This window comes from Glycine max, chromosome 8 (genome assembly GCF_000004515.6).
Source record: "Glycine max cultivar Williams 82 chromosome 8, Glycine_max_v4.0, whole genome shotgun sequence".
NCBI lineage: Eukaryota > Viridiplantae > Streptophyta > Magnoliopsida > Fabales > Fabaceae > Glycine > Glycine max.
Genome location: NC_038244.2, coordinates 22,337,605 through 22,351,911, shown reverse-complemented (window position 1 = coordinate 22,351,911; position 14,307 = coordinate 22,337,605).

Genomic DNA, 14,307 nt, shown 5'->3' with positions numbered 1-14,307 from the left:
AGATAGAACAAGTAAGATTTGAAAATACAAATCAGAGATTGCCAGACAGAAAGTTCAGAAAACATGTTCTTCACAATCATGATAACTTAAAATTCAATTAAAGTTTTAACGGGCCGTTAAAGCATCTGATTTTAAGGTGTGCATCTTTAATTGTCTGAGCACAAACTATTCACGGGAAACAAATTAAAATATTAGAAATAATGACCACGAAATATTGATCACTAGCACAACTAAATCAACATTCATATCTGATTAATTCATCTGATTTTAAGGTGTGCATCCTTAATTGTCTTAGCACAAAGTATTCACGGGAAACAAATAAAAATATTAGAAATGATGACCACGAAATATTAATCACTAGCACAACTAAATCAAGATTCATATCTGATTAATTTTCTAACAGCAGAATATACACACCAAGACAAAAGTATCAGCTTTGGAGTCTTGAGAAACATGATCTTGGATCATCAATGATATGTAATTAAGTGTTTCTTTATTATCAATCATCGTTTAGCATGATTTGTTATTTTAGATACCATTTTTTGCTTGATTTTGCTTTCGCAAATGCAGAATCGGATATTTGATAAATTTACTCCATCTTTCATCATATGTCTCAATATGATGTACAATTAACAAGACAAGTAAAAAAACAATTTCTCTTTAGCTTGACATCCTAATTCTGCCATGCATAACATTTTCGATATCACATTTCTTATCGATGGCGCCAAAGCATAGGTATAATAATGGTTATAAATGCAAGTCTAATAATTTTAGTGCATTTAATTAGCTGCCAGCATTCATAATTTTAGTGTTTTTCCTTATGCTTACTTTTGATTACTTACTTTTCAAGTTTTAATGTGGCCGTCAAAACCATCACTATAATCATGGCTATACATGCATGCCTAATCATTTTTATCAAAGTATGATCCATTTAACCAGGTGCCAACATTGATAATTTTAGTCAACAAGTCAAGTTATGTCTTGGTCCGAGTGGAATAGCATTTCTTTTCTGCATGTCCATGGACTTTTGCAATTTTAATTTTGCATGTATTGTAATATATTGAAACAAGAAGTCAGTAAAAATTTTATAACTCAGTCAAGATTAACAACAACCATCAAGAACATGGATAACCATGAGCATACAAATCATCGTGATACAGCACAAGCCAGGATAATGAATAAAGGTATCAGGAAGTACAAAGTTAATGATCAGGCTCAAAATATTGATTGTAAGCAATTCAAAATATTATGTTGCAAATTACAATTAATAATTTTAATTAGTTTGTTGATTTAGTAATACAATATCCACAATTTTTTTCACACAAGGACAAGCAAACTGTAAGGTGCATTCAATATTATGTGAATCCATTCCACATTAAATAAATTCCACTAAACTTAGATTTAATTCACTTTTTTTAGTTAATATTCGTGATTCATCAGAGGATGAGAGTTCTGAATCAACACAAGGTACCGATTAAAATTGACTTTATCAAATTAATTTTCAACATTATAATGCTATAATCTAATCTAAATGCAATTTTCATGGGCTGTGTTTTAGTTTCTTCACCTGAGAACCAAAATTATATGTCCTCAGCTAATGACCCCGCAATTAATAGAGAAGGTAACGATTAATATTCATAAACACTATGTTATTAGCTCACTGTCGAATATCTTTCACTGTACAAAACTGCTTTTGTTTATCGTGTTTCAATTTACATGTTTTCCTAAAACATTTTCAATGACCAACCTCACTTTGTCATATGTCATTAAATTATTTCAGGATATTCTGGTCTTGGTGATCAGCTCATGCAGTGTAGTCACTGTAATGCAAATATGTGGTATGATGAAAGAGTCTCAAAAGATAAAAGAACTACAAATCCAAGATTCAGTTTATGTTGTGGAAATGACAAAGTTGAACTTCCATTGTTACAGAATCCACCTAAATATCTCTACCAACTTTTGTATGATCATGGTACATCTGATAGTAAAAATTACCAACAGAACATAAGGACATATAACATGATGTTTGCCTTTACTTCTGCTGGTATTAAGTTTTACAAATCAATTAATCATTCAAGAGGACCTCCTACAATAAGAATTCAAGGTCAACCATGTCATAGAATAGATAGTATGTTACCAATGCCTGGGAAAGAACCAAAATTTGCAAAATTGTATATCTTTGACACAGAAAATGAAGTGCAGAATAGGATTAATGCAATAAGGTAGTTAGTCTTTCATTATTATTATTATAAATGCACAACATTGATCAACAATCTTACATTTAAACAGAATTCAATTGTTTATTCTGCATTACTAATCTTGCAATCATCGTATATATAATTGTTTATTTTGGTCAGCAGTCCACATAATCAAATTCAAGAACACATTGTTTCACAACTTAGTGAGATGCTAGATGAATACAACGTGCATGCAAAAACTTTCAGGATGGCCAGAGATAGATTGCAAGATGTTCAAGTGAATAATATCAAGTTGAAATTGATTGCTAATCGTGAGAAAGATGGTCGTACATATAATGTACCTATTGTTCCTGAAGTTGCAGCACTAATAGTAGGCGATTTTGATGCAAATTCAAAAAGAGATATTATTATTGAAACTCAGCATGGACAACTACAAAGGATCCATGAATTACATTCTAGCTATCTAGCTCTACAATACCCTCTCTTATTTCCTTACGGGGAAGATGGATATAGACCTGATATTCTACATAGCAGTCGATCAGATGGTAAGAAAAGGAAAAGAAATCGTCTTACAATGAGAGAGTGGTTTTCTTATAGGCTACAATGCAAATAAAATGAATCTATAACTTTGTTGAATTCTAGGAGACTATTCCAACAATTTTTTGTTGACGGCTATACTATGGTTGAGTCAGAAAGGCTTTCTTACATTAGAAACAACCAAAAAAAACTTCTAGTTGACAAGTTTTGTAGCTTACAATAGTCATTGGATGATGGAAGTAGGAGAGGCCTAAATAAAGGTAAAAGAATCATTTTGCCTTCAACTTTTGTTGGCAGTCCGCGCTATATGGATCAACTTTATTTTGATGGTATGACCATATGTAGCCATGTGGGCTTCCCAAATCTGTTTATTACTTTAACCTGCAATCCAAACTAGTCTGAAATCCATAGAGTGTTGAATCCGTTGAATCTGAAAGCAGCAGATAGGCCAGACATAATCTCCAGAGTCTTCAAACTAAAGTATGAACAAATGCTTATGGACCTGGCAAAGAATCACATGCTAGGCAAAGTTATTGCATGTAAGTTGATTCTAAGTTTGGTGAATTTATATTATGTGTGACATTGTTATTTTACACTACCAATATTAATCACACAATCATATCTAATAACTTTTATTATTTTCTATTAACAGACTTACTAATAAATTGCAGATATGTATACAATAGAATTTCAAAAATGAGGGCTACCTCATGTCCATTTGTAGCTTTTTTTACATCCTGATAACAAATATCCATCCTCAGATGAAATTGATCAAATTATATCAGCAGAGATACCTTCACTACAAGATGATCCAGAACTGTGTCATTAGTAAAAAACCATATGGTTCATGGTCCATGTGGAAGTCTGAATCCTAGATCTCCATGCATGAAAAAATGGCAAGTGTAGTCGTTTCTATCCTAAAATGTTCCAGCCGCATACTGTTTTAGATGCTGATGGTTTTCCAGTCTATCGTAGAAGAAACAATGGTAATGCAATTGAGAAAAATGGTGTTATAATTGATAACAGGTATATTGTACCTTACAATCCAAGATTGCTCAGAAAATACCAAGCGCATATCAATATTGAATGGTGTAACCAAAGCACTTCTATCAAATATTTATTTAAGTACATCAACAAGGGATATGAAAGAGTGACTGCTGTTTTGATTGATGAAGATAACGATCAAACTGAGAATGGTGGCACTCATAATGATGAGATCAAAGAATATCTAGATTGCATGTATTGTTAAAACTTGATCTCTAATTTATCTGATCATCATTGTTATAACAACTAATTCTATCTTCCTAACAGATACATATGTCCCTGTGAATCTACTTGGAGAATCTTTGGATTTCCAATACATGGCAGAAAACCTGATGTTGAAAGATTACACTTCCATCTTCCAGGCCAACATAGTGTTCTCTATGAAGACCATGATGATATTGATGATGTATTGTCTAGGCCAAGTATCTTTGATTCAAAGTTTATTTCATGGATGAACACCAATCAAAATTCTGTTGAAGGGAGAAATCTTACTTATGTAGAATTTGTTTCTAAGTTTGTATACAATCAGAAGAAAAGATGTTGGCACCTTAGGAAGAAAGGCTATACCATTGGTAGATTACTATGGGTTCCACCAATTACAGGGGAATTATTTTATTTGAGAATGATGCTTACTGTTTGTAAAGGACCTACCTCATTTGAGGATTTAAGAACAGTTGATAATGTTCAGTATTCTACATATAAAGAAGCATGTTTTGCTATGGGATTTTTACAAGATGATAAAGAATTTATTGAGGCAATCAAGGAAGCAAAAGACTGGGGTTCAGCACATTATATAAGAAAGCTATTTGTGTTGTTACTTTTAACTGCAACAATGAGCAAACCTGAACAAGTTTGGGACCAAACTTGGCATTGGATGGCTGATGACATTGTCTATAATTATAAAAAATCATCAACAAGTCCAGGTTAGTGCTAATTTCCCATCAGACAAATCAATATTGATACGGCACATAATTTGACTTTTTTCTCTTTTGTGTATTAGCATTGCAGCTTGATGATAGAACTCTTCAAAATTTGGTCTTGCTTGAAATTGAAGAACTGCTGCAAGCAAATCAAAGATCGCTTAGAGACTATCCTTCAATGTCATATCCAGAGGATGCAAATTGTCCAGCTTATCTAGACAATAGCCTTATATTAGCTGAACTGAACTACAACAATGAAGAACTTAGATCAGAGTTTGAACATCTATTTTCTCACAAGACAGGTACATTAAGTACAGAGCAATTTACCCCTCTGAAAATTATTATGTGCATTTCCTTCTTAGCTTTTCTCATCTATAAATTAGTATTTTAACTTCATTCATTTATCTTTAAATCTAACACCACATATCGATGATTCCAGATGAACAAGCTTCAATTTACAACGAGATTGTTGAAGCTGTTAATAAAGATGAAGGTGGTATGTTTTTTTTCTATGGATATGGAGGTACAGGAAAAACATACATTTGGAAAACACTTGCAAGTTCACTGAGAGCTGACAATAAAATTGTAATAATGGTAGCCTCTAGCGGCATAGCTTCTCTGCTATTGCCTGGAGGTAGAAATGCACGTTCAAAATTTAAAATTCCAGTTCCAATTTTTGAAGACTCAACTTGCAATATCCATCAAGGAACTCAATTAGCTGAACTATTAAATCAGACAAGTCTAATCATTTGGGATGAAGCACCCATGGCTCACAAATTATGTTTTGAGGCACTTGATCACAGTCTTAGAGATATCATCAAACACAACTCAAAGGACAATAAAATCTTTGGAGGTAAAGTCATGGTCTTTGGTGGAGATTTCTGGCAGATCCCGCCAGTCATTCCAAGAGGCAGCCGCTCTGATATTGTTAACGCAACAATTAATTCCTCTTATCTATGGGATCACTGTCAGATCTTGAGACTGACAAAAAACATGCGTTTAAAAAACAACATGCAAGCAACAGATCAAGAAGAAATTGCAGCTTTTGCATAGTGGATTATAGATATTGGTGATGGTATTATTGGAGATGAAAATGATGGTTATGCTACTATTGAAATTCCACAGGAACTATTAATCACATAATATAATGATCCTATTCATAGTATAATTAGCTCTACATTTCCAGATCTATCTCATCATGACAATGATCCTGAATACTTCCAAACCAGAGCAATATTAGCTTTCACAAATGAAGTAGTGCAACAAGTTAATGATTATATGCTTACAATGATACCGGGTAATCATATAGTAAATTATCTTATTCTGTTTTTCATCTTTTAATCAACTTTCCTGAATTTTACATTTTTGGTTTATGAATTTTCTTTTTTATGTCTAAAATATTGATAGGTGAACAAATGGAATATCTAAGCTCTGATTCAGTTGACAAATCCGAAACCATTGAAAGTTGTCATTTCCGCTCACTAACAATTGAATTTCTGAATTCATTGACAACATCTGGCTTACCCAATCACTGTCTCAAACTCAAGATTGGAACACCAATAATGCTATTAAGGAACTTAGACCAAACTCAAGGGTTGTGTAACGGTACTAGGTTAATTATCACAAGACTAGCAAAACATGTTATTGCAGCTGACATAATTTCTGGGACAAATATCGGAGATCATGTTTATATCCCACGAATGTCTATGTCGTCTTCACAGTCACCATGGCCTTTTAAACTATTGAGGAGACAATTTTCGATAATGCTTTCTTATGCCATGACAATTAATAAATCCCAAGGACAATCACTATCTTCAGTTGGACTTTACTTGCCAAAACCAGTTTTTTCACATGGCCAACTATATGTTGCATTATCAAGAGTCAAGTCAAAGAAAGGACTTCGAATTTTAATACATGATCAGGACAAAAAAAATGACTTCAACCACGAATGTGGTTTTCAAAGAGGTCTTTACAAATATTAGAAGGTAAATCCAATTTATTTCCAATTACAAATTTAATTCTAACCACAACTGAATTTGCTTCTTACTCATATGATCTTTGATATACAGTTAAAACATCATCAAATGAGTCAATCTATAATTCATTAATTTTAAAAAAAACCAGTCTTCCTTTATGGAGTGCATTTTCTTATTTGCTGCATTTTAAATTTTCATCCCTTTTCATGAACTCCAAATTAACCATTTCTTTCATGAATTGCACAAAAGAAAATAAAATGCTTATCTCAATTTAAATGCTACCATTCAGCAAATGAATTCTATATGTTACTCTGCCTGTTTTCCTAGGATGATACACTTATTATTATTCTTTTAGTATAACCATTTATCTTTTCTTAGATAATCAATTGGCCTTGCAAAATATTATCTATGCCAAATCATTATCGACTTCAGCATTAGACAGGTCATTCATCTGATGATGCAAATTGTATTTATAACAATACAAAAAATTAACTTACTCTTTGTTATATTCAGCAAGAAAAATACCTCTTCACCTGCCTCCACCACCACAATCTTTCATACTTATCATTCTGCCAATTCACGTCCAATCTTTGAACGAAACATTCAATGCTCCACAGTTCCCAAACCACTTAACTTGCCGTCACTTACACCCCCCCCGAAAAGCAATGACCTTTCCATCACCCACTACTTTACATCATCAGACCACGGTTCATTTCTCTACCACCTTCATTTCAACTCTAACCAAATTATTCTCTCAAAGAGACTACCACCATGTCTCCTGCTTCATCGACTGCCTCAAGCAAGGTAAGCCTAAACCCAAACCTGACTGCATGTTCATTCATTTCCTGATTTTTCTCTTGCATTTGGTTACATTTTTCATCCATATCCTGAACCAAAATTCAACATCTTGCCATCTATGTTTTCTTAAGTTTTCGAATTCCAATTTAGGATAGACATATTGAACAATTCTGCGTTTGAATCCATCATTGTCTCGCTCAACTTTCTTTCTTGTGGCAAAGCCCTAATTCAATTTTTCCTGTTTCTGCTTCATTTATTTGTGCCCATTGTGTTAGGTTTCTTGCATACTACGTTATCATCTATCTTACCCTTTAGATATTAGTAACGTTTAAATGTTATTTTTGTCCCTCACACTTTTTGCATTCATGTTGTGCTTTTATCGCAATCCATGTTCAATTTGGACATTTTGTTGATACTAATTCAAAAACCTATCCAGTGATTCTGATGTTCTATTGTTAAATACATAGTAAGAAATTTAAATATTAATTTACTTTTTTTCATTGGTAACGAATCCAGAAAATTATTCAATAATTTTGAATGATGCTACTATATTGTCACTGTCAATGAACCCTAGGTAGCATGTCATCTAGAATAACATTTGACTCATGCATGTAGGAAAACACAGCCTATGCATATCCTGTGTGATTATACCCCATCCAAAACAAAACAAAAACAATATTAAGTTAAATCTTTTTAAATGCCTATTAAATTTCGTAGCATTCTATTACCATTATTTCCAACTATTGTATTAAGATTCTAAGTAGTTCAGTTATCTACACCATCTATTACATTGTTTTTATGATGCTGACTCTGCCCTTTCAAACTTTCTTGCTTTTGGTCCTTCATTACCATTATGAAGTGTATTTTCTTATTTGTTCGATCATATCATCTCTGATATACATCATCTATTATATTCTTTTTATAATCCTGATTCTGCTATTTCAAACTTTCTTGCTTTTGGCCTTTAATTCGAATCATGAAATGCATTTTCTTATTTGTTCAATCATATGATCTCTGATTAAGAACTCTTGTTGCTACTGTATTTGCTTTTGCTGCATTTTATGATCTCTGCAATGTTTTGTATTCCTTATTTTCTTGTTTTGCATCTAATTTTCCGCATCTTATATTATATGCATCTTCTCTTATCTTATTTTAATTATCCTAAATTAGAACTGTTAAATCCAATTACTACTACATTGCAGCAACACCCCAATTTAGACCTGCAGACAATTAAATTAGTCAATATACATGTTTTTTAAATGCTAAGTCCATTTTTTTTCTCATTGCACTGCAGTTGAGATTGCCTGCTATCAGACAACCATTGATATTGCAATTTAAAGCTGCCTTCCATTGTGACAAGGTTAAATCAAAACCTTCCTTTCCATATTTTATCTTTTGTGCTTCTGATATTGTTTTTCCTTTTTTAAATACTTTTTCCCCATTGCAGGACGCCATAGAAATACCAGGCTTCTATCAACGCCAGTGGCTACCAAATTATCCTTAAATTGTTGAATTTAAGTATGATGGGAAAACCTACGAAATTCAAGTCAGACAACACAAAGGCAAACTTTACTTTGCTGATGGCCTAACAAGATTGAGGACAGAACTGCAGATTTATGAATCTGTCACGATAAATTTCCTGGCCTACGACCACCCCTCAAAATTTGACCTCCACTTCACTCCACCATTAGACCAGCAGAAATGCAAAAGGCGCCGTGCAACAAGAAAACACATCTGGACATATGAAATCACCCAATCAATGCTAGGCGCACCATATCCACTGGTAAAATATTCATATCCATTTATATCTTCTATACAAATATTAATTTCAATGCCTAACTCTTTTTTTTTCCTACAGCAACTTTCAGCCTCTGTCACACAATGCCTAATCCACTGTGGTGATCATATGACAATTCTCAGAAGATTCGGACCTCCACTGCAATGGAATGTAGTTGTGCTTGACAAAGGCATCGGTGATAAGTATGTCACTCTCCCTTGGTATAAATTCCTTCAAGAAGGTGATTTTAGCCATGGAGACGAGCTCTCATTCTACTATAGGCGTGCTGAGAAGATCTAGGAGGTTGTCATCAGGTGTGCAATTGATTGGGATGATAGTGATATAGATTAGGAAAATCTGCGATGTTATTTTGCAAAACAATGTTTGTTTATGTTTATTTCCAACGTCTTTATATTTATCTTTGAACAATTTGACATTACAACTAATTTATATGAATGTTATTCCTATTATCTTTTTACAATGTCTTTTTTTTTTATTCTTCAATCGAAAATCATTTAGACAAAAGACCCGTGCATGCGCACGGGTTATCGACGAGTAATAATAATAAAAGTCATAATAATAAACAAATAAATAAAATATTAAAGAAACATAATATTTTAACTTTATAATACAAAAAACTAAAATAAAAATATAAGTTTATAGGTTCTTAGTACACATAAAAGTTTAAATTAAATTTTATAATACTTAAAACCCTATACTTTTCATTACAAAACTAATAAACCTGAAAAAATGGATTATTTTGTGAAAGAATTTTTGGGTATATAAAAAGTGAGAGTTATACTTGTGAAAATTATCAAGTAATCATAAATAAAAAAATAAAAAGATAATCCAAAATTTTGTGAACAATACATAATAGAATTGGTTGATTCTCGGAAATATATAGATATCAAATGGGCTATATCTAATAACTCATGTTGTGTGGTATTTCAAACGTCTAAGTTTCAACTCTCTACTTGGTGACACAGGGTAGCAATTACCTTCAGTCGCATACTTCACTCATCAAAATGAGGTTAAATCTCTGAAGGAGAGGCATTAACAGTTTGACACTTAAGTTTGCAACATGTTATGTTTATAGAGAGGGTAATAAATGCGCAGATTGGTTGGCGAGACAGGACTCTACATCAATTACTCCTTTGGATACTTGGACATCTTGTAGACCTTCAACATCTTTTGTTAGCCAATGTGCTTAGGATTTCTATCTTGAGATTGTAATTTCTGTTTATTTTTTATATTCTACTGTTTAAAAAATGTCTAAATTTCAACATTATACATTATTAAATATTAATTATTAATAATAACAAATTTATATTTAAGATTAAAAGGAAAATGACAAATAATTTAAGTTGATTTTTCATTTTTTCAAAGAAAATAAATAAAATATTTTATGAAGCATTTTTCATTGACCTCCTGTAATTTTTTCTCTCTAGCTTTTACCAGTTTTTTTTTATTGATTTTTCAATGAACTAATTCTATAGTTTATCTGAACCAAAAACTTAATCAATTTTACCGTTTTTCCGACCAATTTAGTTATCATATCCAATAGTTAGCATTAGGAGCAGGAAGTGCCTTTTAAGGAAGCTTTTTCTGAAGGAATGCTCGATGAACTTCCAATATCCATTGCAGTAGAGTGAAGCAACTGCTGACAAAGATAACTACTAGTGTTTATTTTTGGAAGCACTGTGTCAGAGTTTGAATCAATATAAGAAGATATTTTCATTCGAGCAGGCCCTTTTTTTATACTTTCTAAGAGTTATATATACATATATATATATATATATATATATATATATACCGTGGAATTAGTGATCAATATTTTTGACGAGCATTAGTGATCAATATGGGAAATAAGGTCTAGTCTTAGGGGAATCTTTTCTTGGGTTGTTAAATAATCCTCTTGTAGTGCTTCTAAATGCGATTTTGGTGGCATTGCATGTGCCTATGTTCTTTAAGGGTAAACAATTTTTCTTTTCTTTGAAAATTGAACTAATTTTAAACCCCCAGAAACAACAACCTAATTGGTTCACTCTTAAATTACAAGTCCCCAAACCTCAAAAGCTCCCCAAACATATGTAGGTTACAATGACCATGGTTATTCATATACCAGCAGTATAAAAAAATAAAACTTATTTTTTGGTACATAAGTTTCGGTTAATTAGTTTATTTAATTGTCATCACAATCACAATTATAAGTAGGGAAGAAATCTAGTTAAGTTAATTGATTATTGTAAAATTTTCGATATTTATATTCAATTTATACGAATAAAAAAATTATAATTTATAGACAAAGCTTAATTTGTAAGATGTTATTTCTCTCTATACACCTGAAGAATTTTAAAGTGTGCACGTGTGTTAATTTCCTTAATCTTAGGTCCTCGATAAAAAAAACAAATAAAAAATAAAGAGGTTAATTATGCCTTATTTTATTGAGAAAATAACAAGTTTGTAAGTCTCACATAAATGTATTATTCGTTAGGAATACTTCTAGACCTCCGATATAGGAAATATGAAAAAAAATCACTTATATTTGAACTTTGAAACTATATAAAAATTAAAATATATATTTTTTGTTTTTGTCCAACATTTTCACAAACATTATTATGAGTTTAATTTTTTAAATTGTTTCAACTGATTAAGAGACTCCATTTGACATGTCATAAACCAACCCATGCGAGTGTATTTTTTTTTTAAATTATATTTGTACAAAGCTAGTATGCATACCACTTTTACATGTACATAATAATACACGCAGTGTATATATCATCATGTATCAATGCATTGCAATATATGTAGACAAGTACACTATTATGATTTGAAAACGTAAATTTTTATAGAAATGTGATATAAATATATTTTCAAATGTTTTAAAAATGGAGTGTCCCCCAATACCAACCGAAAAAGACAATGAACTTCAATGTGATTTCCTCTCGAAATAAGGCTTCCAACGGAAGATATATATAAATTAGAATATGCAACGTGCTTGGTGTCGGTGAATCTATTTTATATATAAACAGTTATTATTTATTTATTTATACTTGAGGATATTCACACTTCACTATTAGTAGCAAAGAAGCTCACGAGAGTTTTCTCCTAAAAGGGAAATTGAAAAAGATGATAAAGAATAATTTCAACTAGATTCGTTTATTCTAATTTTAAAAATGTTTCTACAATTTTTTTACTAATATTTTATGAAAAAATTAATGAATATAATAAATATATGTAACATCTTAAAAATTAAAAAAAAACATTTAATATTTTCTTTATAATAATGCGGTAGAAGAATTAGTAACAAGACCACTAGCTTTCAACTTAAAAACATTCAAAACAAACCGACTTTGGTCGTGAGTGGCACGCTGTTCTCAAAAAGAGACCACTAGCTTGAAGTTGGAGGTCACGCCCTCGTGTTCTTAAACTTTACTGTAACACAAGCTTGTTGTTTAATTAATGCATGCATTGGTTGTTAAAAAGGTTTTGTACATATCATATGACTTCGCAATTCCAGGCACATGCAAAATCAATAGCCCATGTTTCATAGGCTCTTAATTTGATGCTATATATCAAGCCATTTTGGGGAGTTATGTCCTTGCAATTCAACACCTTGTTATGTTATAAAATTTGTTTGTGACAATCCTTTTTCTTTTACTTCTTAATTTGCTTGGATTCTCATGGATATTGAGATTAATTTAGAGGACAGTGTTACATTCTTTGGCCTTCTTGTCATGAATAACATTTCAGAATTCTTTTAATTTAGCCAAATAATATATAGTATAATTCATGTAATCGATCTTAATTATTACAAAAGAATATGTGTGCATGACTTTATTTATTGTTGTTAAATTATTGTTATTCAACTGATTTGCAGTACTGGATCAAACTCTAACATTGACCTTCATATTAATAAATCATTTTGTCTTCTTCTTGCCATGATGAACATTAATTTTGTCTTAAAAACCATCTTTGCAAGGAGCTACGCTACGATATTGTGGTCCTATGTTAATTGAACATTTGAACATATTGAGAAGTAGCTATTTCCTCATTAAATAATTCAAGTTTGGAGACACAGTATACTGGTCCATGACAATTATATAATTAAACTATGTATAGCCAACCGAACATATATTGCCATAGACGCTGAGCTGGCTCGAACATATATAGCCAACCAAGGTCAAGCATAGCCTAACGCATATTTGACTAGAAAAAAGTGATGATGAGTTCCTCTCTCCAATCTTACAAGTATATATATTTGTGATCATGTATATCATTGTGTAGCAATTTAACGTGAAAAACAAATATAAATTGTCGCTTCCATTTTTTTTGAAAAAATATAGTTCACTTAAGAATTCATTTGAACGACTAGATCGGTAATTTAACCTATGGAATATGTTGACATAAACATTAAATAGAAAATTATTTTAATAAAAAAGATTTGTTTTGTAATTAATATATATTAAGTTATTAACAAATTCATCATAAAAAATGATTTTGTATAAAGTTTTCTTTTAATTTTCAGTATATATTGCTTTTTCTTTACATGCATTTTTTATACATAATAATAACGTATGTTGCTTACACTTTTCTGTATATGAGGATTAGGCAATATGTAAAGTGAGTAATGTTGTTTACATATTATAATAATTTTTACACTTGTTTTTTAATCACATATCTATTTCATTTCACATTTTTTTTCACTTTATATTTGTTTTATATAAAGAGAACATTACTCTGTATGTGAATATAATTAAAGATCAAATTATGACTGCTTGCTCAGTTTCAATTCGAACCATATAATCACATTCAAACTTGAGATTGAGAAGCACCCTTATTTTAATAATCAATTATTCTTGAGTTAAGAAAAACTTAATTGCATTTCTAAGTGTTAATTTATTAATCTGATATTGAGCTTTCCCAAGTTTTTGGCATACCGAGGAATAATATAACGATTAAAAGAACAGGAATCGGAACCCTAGCTTTGACTTGGTCGAACTTTGAACACTGTATAAAACCCATGCTGTACTAGTTAAGTTTCCTCTCTTTCAGTT